We start from the raw sequence: 9,142 nt of genomic DNA on the forward strand, positions 1-9,142 counted from the left end.
AGGAAGAAAAACCTGCTTTCCCGCTTCTCCTAGGCTGAAAACATCACAACTGCGACGCCGCAAGCTAAAATTACTGCGGTGCCCCAGTCTCTGCCATGTAGCCAAGAGGGGGCTGCACCAGCCATCATAGTACCTGCATCTCTCTCCAATGGGGCAAAAGCGACCGAGCCCGGTTAGGGTTCGCCCCTGTTTATACGACATGGGCCCCACGTCGGCTTTGCTCTCGATAACGCAGAACAGATTTCTGCAACCAGACTACAGGGATGAGCTGTCGGATATGTTTCTGCGGATCCAGACTAAATGTGGACTCTATGTAGAGAAGCTCACGAAGGTCAAAATTTGGCCTCCCTTATTAACACTGCAGTCCAAAATCTCCATGGCTGCTCAGATATTTTGTCCACAGGGAATGCGATGTAACCAGTTAGATTTCAAAAAAAACAGCTATTAGAGAAAATTCCAAATTTTATGGAAAACTAAATCAGACACTTTCGCCGTTTTCAAAGCAAGTTAGGTAACACTGTTTCATAAAGCACAAACAATTATACACCGCAAAATCTGTCTCCTCTTTTGCGACCGAGCTGGCAAAGAATGTTTCAGCAAGTTTGCAACGTTTCTAAAGAGCGCATGTCCTGAAAATTAACAGCAGATTTAGCTGTTAGGTAATTTTATTTCACTGCGTTTTGCTTCAGTAGCTGAGAGAATAAGTACGTCTGATTTGCAGCAGCAGCTGCGAGACCTCAATGGCTACCAATAATTCTAAACAATATTTAACGTATATAATCGGCGCATTTGTGTGTCCAATTTCGAACCTGGTTGAGAGTACGACATAATTCTCAATTATGAAATAAGTACATTTACAGGTTTTCCTTGATATTTATCCCTCCTCTAGGGAAAAAATCTTATTATTCACAATAACCTCTCGCAAAGTTTTCATTATAAACTCATTCTGAACTCGTATAAATCTCATATAATTTCACATATGTATCATTCTTCACAGAAAACATATGAGATTGTATGAGATATGTATGAGTTTAGTACGAGAAATCTGTATAAGGTTATTGTGACTCATATGGGTTTTTCACTAGGGTTTTCCTTACGTTTAGTCTTTATATTGCCACCTAGCGTTGCCAGGTGGCGCATGACTGAGGTGTGAAAGGAGGACGAAGTGGAAGAGGACGACAAAGTGTCGCTTGCACGTTTGCGTCTGTGCTGCTGTGTTCTTGTGTCTGGGCTACCCCCTGCTATCATTGGTATCCTTAGTCGCCGTGTACGTGACATTCTGGTGGAGCTGCTGGGTAAAAACGATCGCCTATGCAAGAATCTCCATCTACAAGACGTCGCGCCAGCCCTGTACCATTGGACACCCCCGTGCATCGCTCCAGTCGACGGCTCCAGTGACTGTCTCCGGAGTTTCAGCCATCACCCGCCGCCATGACATCTAGTGCTCCTGCGCAGCAGGTGACGGGCGTCGCACCGGCCTGTAACTACACCTTGCAGGCCCCTCGGGTACCGAAGACTTTCCATGGGGACCTCTTTGAGGATGTGGAGGACTGGTTCCTTCAGTTTGAACGTGTCGCTGCATTCAACCAGTGGGACGATGCTGCCAAACTAAGGAACGTCTACTTCAGCCTTGAGGACGGCGCCCGTATCTGGTTCGAGAACCGAGAGCAAGCATTAACTTCGTGGCGGGAATTCCGTCGTCAACTGCTCGAGGCTTACACTAGCGCAGATTGTCGCGAGCATGCAGAACGTGCCATTCACTCTCGCATCCAAAGGCCGAATGAGAGTGTCCAAGCATACGTCGAGGACATGACGCGCCTCTTCAGGCGAGCCGATCCCGCCATGTCCGAGGACAAAAAGGTCAGGCACTTGATGCAGGGTTTGAAAGAGCAGTTGTTCGCAGGCCTTGTGCGAAACCCACCGTCGACTGTAAACGGATTCCTTGCGGAGGCCACCACAATCGAAAAGGTGCTACACCAACGTGCCGTGGCTTATGACCGACCTTTTCATACAAGCACAATCGCGGAATCATTTGCATCTTCAGAGCGGCATCCCGATGCATTGCGCGAACTGATTCGCAGCATCGTGCGCGAAGAACTAAGCAAGTTCTGGAGCCCTCTGCAGCAATCGCCATCTTCCGTTTCTGCTATAGTGCGGGAGGAGGTGCGGCAGGCACTCAAGAGCCCTCTTTCGCCTGTTGTTCCGAGCCCGCCATTGCTGTCGGGGACCGACAATCGTCCCACATATGCGGAAGTTCTGCAGAGTCAGGCTCCCCCTTCACCACCGCCCATTCTCGCGTCACCTACAGTTCCGCTGCCCTCGGTGCAGCCAGTGCAGTACTTCGACAATCGTCCGCTGCCCCGACGCAAAGCCGACATTTGGCGCACGCCTGACCGCCGTCCGCTTTGCTTCCACTGCGGTGAACCAGGACATCTCTACCGGGATTGTCCGTATCGACGCCTCGGTCTCCACGGCTTCCGCATCGACTCGCCTCCTCCCCGGTTTGGTCAACGACCCCGAGTTATTGAGGAGTACCTGGCGGAGCAGCGTTCTTCATCTCGTTCGCAGCGTCAGCCCCGCTCCCCTTCGCCAAGGCGCTCCTCCTCGTTCACTCACGGTTCCTCGCGAGAGGACCAAGGCCGCTCGTCTAGCCCTGGTCGGGAAAACTGAAAACAGCGACCTTCGGGGGCGAGGCCGCTGGTAGTCGCTGCGTTGAAGACCTCCCGTCGTCGTCGCTTCGATCCGACCGCGAGCTGCTGGTACCGTCACCTAGGGAAGCAAAAAGCGTTTCTCTGGACATTCCGGTTATTTTAGACGGTCGCACTACGGTCAATGCATTAGTGGACACCGGTGCCGATTATTCAATTTTGAGTGGTCGCATGGCGACTGTTTTGAGGAAGGTGCTCACTGCTTGGCCAGGTGTGTACCTTCGAACCGCCGGCGGTCATATAGTTACTCCAAAGGGGATGTGCACGGCTCGCATTCAGATTAACGGACGTACGTTCGTCGTTAGTTGCGTTGTTTTAAGTGACTGCTCCCGTGACCTTATCCTCGGCATTGACTTTCTGCGGGAGTACGGAGCAGTTATCGACCTGCGAAATAGACTCGTCACGTTTTCGATGGGACAATCTACTGAACAAGATAGTAGCAGTCCTTGCAATACCGCACTTCGTGTTTCCGCTGAGAGCGTCTCGCTGCCGCCGCGAAGCAGTGCTCTTGTGGAAGTTACCTGTGACGATTTCCGTACCGGTGATGCTGTAGCGGAGGCGAACCTTACACTCCTGCTTGCTCATGGCATTTGCGCTCCCCGAAGTTTATTGTCGTTTCACAATGGCCGGGCTGCACTCCTTGTCACAAATTTTTCTAATGAGTACCGACACTTGTTCCCGGGGACTGCTATCGCTTTTGCTGACCATGTTGCGCACGATCCGGTCTGTTTTGCATCCACGGCAGTAGAAACTAACGAGCCATCTCTTGACAACATCGACATTAACTGCCACTTGTCGAAGGAGAAACGGCGGGCTTTAGAGCAACTGCTGCTAGACTTCAAGCACTGCTTTGCTTCTTCCTCGAAGGTTCGTCAAACGCCCATCACACAACATCGCATCATTACTTATGACGACGCTCGCCCAATACGACAGCAGCCTTATCGTGTGCCTGCCAAAGAACGAGAAGTGATCCAGACGCAAGTTCAGGAGATGCTGGATGATGGTGTTGTGCAGCCTTCACAAAGTCCGTGGTCTTCACCAGTAGTCCTTGTCAAAAAGAAAGACGGCACTCTTCGATTTTGCGTCGACTATCGGAAATTGAATAATGTGACAAAGAAAGATGTATACCCGTTGCCGCGCATCGATGACTCACTGGACAGATTGCGACGTGCGAAGTATTTTTCATCTATTGATTTAAAAAGCGGCTATTGGCAAATTGAAGTAGACGAAAGAGACCGAGAAAAAACCGCATTTGTCACTCCAGATGGCCTATATGAATTCAAAGTACTCCCATTTGGATTGTGCTCTGCCCCAGCTACATTCCAAAGGATGATGGACACCGTCCTCACTGGCCTCAAGTGGCAGATCTGTCTTGTGTACTTGGACGATGTAGTTGTTTTTTCCGAAACATTTGATCAACACCTCGAACGCCTTCGAGCTGTCCTGGAAGCCCTCCGTTCTGCTGATCTCACGCTGAAGCCCGAGAAATGCCACTTCGGGTATACAGAACTCACGTTCCTCGGCCATGTTGTAAGCGCTGATGGGGTGCGCCCGGATCCCGATAAGACTGCTGCCGTCGCACGATTTCCCGTTCCAGCTAATAAGAAGGCTGTTCAGCGCTTCCTCGGCCTGTGCGCATATTATCGGCGTTTCATTGCGGACTTTTCTCAGATCGCAGAACCTCTGACGCGCCTTACAAGGAAGGACACCTCCTTTGTGTGGAACTCTGAGCAGCAGATGGCCTTCTCTTTGCTTCGTGAGCGCCTTCAAACATCCCCTGTTCTGGCGCACTTCGATGAAGCGGCTGACACTGAGGTACACACTGACGCCAGTAGTATCGGTCTTGGCGCGGTCCTTGTTCAGCATCAAGACGGGTTTGAGCGAGTAATAGCCTATGCTAGCCGCACTCTCTCTCGTGCCGAAATGAACTATTCCACCTCAGAAAAGGAATGCCTGGCGGTCGTATGGGCTACTATGAAGTTTCGTCCCTATCTTTACGGCCGGCCATTTAAAGTCGTCACCGACCATCATTGTTTGTGCTGGCTGGCAAATCTGCGAGACCCATCTGGACGACTTGCACGCTGGAGTTTAAGGCTTCAGGAGTTTGACATAACCATTGTTTACAAGTCCGGCCGCAAACACGAAGACGCCGACACGCTGTCACGAGCACCCATTGACACTGGCGATACTACAGCCGATGACGATAGCGGTTTTCTAGGAGCCCTCAGCGCATCTGAGCTCAGGGATCGACAAAGAGCTGATCCCGACATCCTTCCATTCATCGATTATCTGGAAGGGCGTGATACGATTCTGCCTCGACACCTATCTCGGCACCTTGGTTCCTTCTGCATAAGGCAAGGCGTCTTGTATAAAAGAAACTCCCAGAGCCAAGACAGAACTTACCTTCTGGTAGTGCCATGCGAGCTCCGTGAGGATATTCTCCTTGCTTGCCATGATGAACCAACGTCTGGTCATTTGGGCTGCTCACGGACTCTTGCTCGAGTGCGCAACATGTATTACTGGCCAGGACTTTCCGCAGCAGTGAAACGCTATGTACGAAGCTGTCGCGAATGCCAGCGCCGTAAAACACCGCCCCAGAAGCCTGCCGGATTTCTCAAGCCCGTTAAAGTACCCCGCATTCCGTTCGACCAAATTGGAATGGATCTCCTTGGTCCTTTCCCTTTGTCGCAGGCCGGAAACAAATGGATAGTAGTCGCTACTGACTACCTGACTCGATACGCTGAGACAAAGGCAATCCCTCATGCCACAGCTTCCGAAGTAGCAGAGTTTTTCATGCACAACATAGTCTTGCGGCATGGCGCCCCTTCCTACGTCATTACCGACAGAGGGACAGCTTTCACTTCACAGCTGATCGACCGCATATTTGAGCTGAGTTGCAACCACAGCGTACCATCCACAAAGCAATGGCCTTACAGAAAGATTGAATAAGACGATTGCGGACATGTTGGCAATGTACGTCGATGTGCAGCACAAGACCTGGGACGAGGTGCTGCCGTACGTTACATTTGCGTATAATACAGCCTTACAAGAGACAACGGGCTTCACACCATTTCGACTTGTTTACGGACGCGAAGTTCAGAGCATGCTCGATTCCATGCTCCCGTGCCCAGATGATGACCAGCTATCCTCAGATGCCCAGCAATATGCCATCCGCGCTGAGGAAGCCCGCCAGCTCGCCCGTATACACATTGGGCAGCAGCAGACCACTGACGCGCATCGTTACAACCTCCGGCACCGCCAGGTTGACTACAAGCCTGGAGACCAAGTCTGGGTATGGACACCAGTTCGCCGTCCAGGCTTGTCAGAGAAACTCCTTTCCCGCTACTTCGGGCCGTACAAAGTGTTGCGCCGTGTGAGTGACCTCAGTTATGAAGTTATCCCAGACGGTGCCACACAACCAAAACGTCGAAAGCACAGCTCGGACATTGTGCACATTGTGCGACTGAAGCCGTACTACCACCGATAGCGTATGGCCACCCGCTGTGACCACTCTCTTGCTTTTCACACCATTTTTACCGGCCCTTGTCATTTTTTCGGAGGGAGGGGGTAATGCCACCTAGCGTTGCCAGGTGGCGCATGACTGAGGTGTGAAAGGAGGACGAAGTGGAAGAGGACGACAAAGTGTCGCTTGCACGTTTGCGTCTGTGCTGCTGTGTTCTTGTGTCTGGGCTACCCCCTGCTATCATTGGTATCCTTAGTCGCCGTGTACGTGACAATATTAATGTAAAATATCTTTATGTAAATAATAGTAAATAAATAAAGCATTTCACAGACTTGAAAGATCGCCTAAATTTTATAGTTTTATTATAGCGCTGTATGAGAATCGTATGAATAGTTAGTCCATAAAAATACTACAAGCCTTTCAGTGCGCACTTTATTTGCAGCAAAAGCTCACAACATAATCAAAACTAGAAAATGTAAGCAATATCTTCAGCATTTAAATGAGCGGTATAAGTCACGACACTTCCTGGCTAACCAAGGTCAAGTGTGCTTACTTGCATGTCCGGGACAGAATATCAATTGAACAAATACCATCTCATATTTAAGACGTCAAATGTAAAACCAGAAGGCTTGCAAGAGTAAACGCTCAGAGGATAAAGCAGTACCTAGACACCTGTTCTGGATACGGGCATAGGGGCCTATAACCGAAGCAACAGGTTCACTGCGGTATTCAAGAACGTTTGCTGGGCTACTTCGGCCAACATTTCAAAAATGGCCGAAGCGCTAACAGGATATTCTCAAGAGAGGACACAGGACGACCGCTTACTGACAAATTGCGCTTATTGAAGAGAACACATAATATATAGGCACAACGTGGCGGCGCTAATCAGAGGCAGCAAAGGTCACGAGGTGAAAAGTCCATCAAACCGATAAAAGTAAAAAGGCATAAAACTGATGAAAACAGTCATGAAAGGGAGAATAGGCTAGAAACGATGGTTCGGAAAACAAACTGATCTATGGCACGTGGTGTATAGAGCTAGATGAACATGAAGACATTCACAAAAACTTAAAAAAAAACGACAATCACAAAACGTTATCGGACAAACAGTTATAAAGAAACGTACTTTAAGCACCTTAGCAACTCCTTCTTTTAACTTTCTATCTGCTGCATCTCATTCCCCCTTTCTCAACTTATGCCTTGTGCCAAACTCTTCGAAAAAAAAAGCACCCTAGCAAAAAAGACAGAATGGTTTGCAACTCATCACGCATGCGCATTCTTGCGGTTCTAAATTCATGCACAAAATTTAACTGCGCTCCTCTAAGAAAGAAAATTGACTCTGATATTGCACTTTGGACGGGTCGCTAACGCAATCTAGCCTTTCTTTTTATGAAAAAGGCTTCATTTAACTCATGAGTGACACGGTCTCAGCTTCTATCTAGTACAGTACTTTTTTTAGGCGAAGTATGCATTCACACTTGCAATTTTTCGGCAGATTAGATCTAGGGCTTTTCTCAAGCGATCGCTCGTGCTGTCTCAAACGCTCATTGAAACATCTTCCAGTTTGGCCGACGTATACTTTACTGCATGGTGCGGGATCTGATAGACAACGTCTTCCTTGCACCCGACTTACGGTTGGCCATGACGTGTTTCACACGTTTCCTTTCCTGGCTTCTGGTTAATAATCCGAGGCTACACGGAAGCAAGCTTGCAAGGGGCTGAAAATACTACGGGAACTTTGAATTAATTTGCGACCTAGAAGTTGTGCGCCATGCGATAACAGGGCACAAATACCGATTTAAACCTCCCAGCATCCTCTTAAGTGCCTCTACCTTTTGTACTTTTAATTTATACCTGTATTATCTATATTACTTTTTTTATATGATTAGCGCCTGCGCTGTGTGTCGATATATTGTGTCCTTCCCTTCAATGAAGGGTCATCTGTTAGTAAGTGCTTGCCCGTGTCTACTTTCATGTGAATGTCTTGTTAGCGCTTCTTTCATTTTTGAAATTCACAGTGGTAGTTGAGACCTCAGTGTTCAGATGAATAAAGTAAGCCTCCATTTAAATGTGCGAATCACCAACAGTGTTCTCGAAAAACTACAGGGACACGGCACGGCCTGCAGTTACAGGGACAAGGCACGGATCACATGCGTCATAGTCAGCTTCCCAGGCCATTTTTTAATCACGTAATCAAGGCAAAATGGCTGTGCGAGTATGGCCTTTCAGACAGCATGTAATAAAAAACTCGCTGTGCTTCTTTCCACGTAGAAAAAATTATGTGGAGTCAACGCGTGACATACGTTTTGCTGGGTAACCAGAAATAGTACTTTTGCTTTCCTGCGTGACAACAGCAAGTACAATAGATTGGATGACTGGATGAAGACAGGATGAAGAAACCGGATGAAGACAGGAAAGGTCTGCATTGCCACGTGTGGATTACGCTTTTCTTTCTTCTTTCACAATGCGCTTTCTTCTTCGGTGTTGCAAGTGATTGGAAAACTCTGAAAACATCCAGAGAAGCAAACAATGTTCTGCGAATTACGTCGGATGTTAGCCACATTTTCAAGAAGCACGTGCAAACTGTAAAAGTATTAAAAACAAATAGCATGTAACACCTATAAAAAGTTTGAGAATCGCGTGCTTCATGGCACTCGTATGTTCTTGGACTTCTAAATGTACTATTGCTGGCAACATTTCATGGCAAGTACAAAAAGCAAACATTAAGTTTATAAATTGTAGATTTAAATTGTATGTACTTATGAATTGAAGAAAGTGGACCGCGAAAAACATTTTTATACAAAACGTTGTCCACATGCCTTCACCAAAAAAGTCCTCCGGCGCTATTCAGCGTAAGCAGCTTTATTATTCTTCTTCTTTTCAATCTGCAGAGTGCAATATTTATATTTGATTTTGTAGAGCGCGAAAATGGCGTTTGAAAGAACTTCCTCCATGGCGGTAATCTATGTGTTTC

The sequence above is a fragment of the Amblyomma maculatum genome, chromosome 11 (genome assembly GCF_055883805.1).
Source record: "Amblyomma maculatum isolate TAMU_Amacu chromosome 11, ASM5588380v1, whole genome shotgun sequence".
In the NCBI taxonomy this organism is placed as follows: domain Eukaryota; kingdom Metazoa; phylum Arthropoda; class Arachnida; order Ixodida; family Ixodidae; genus Amblyomma; species Amblyomma maculatum.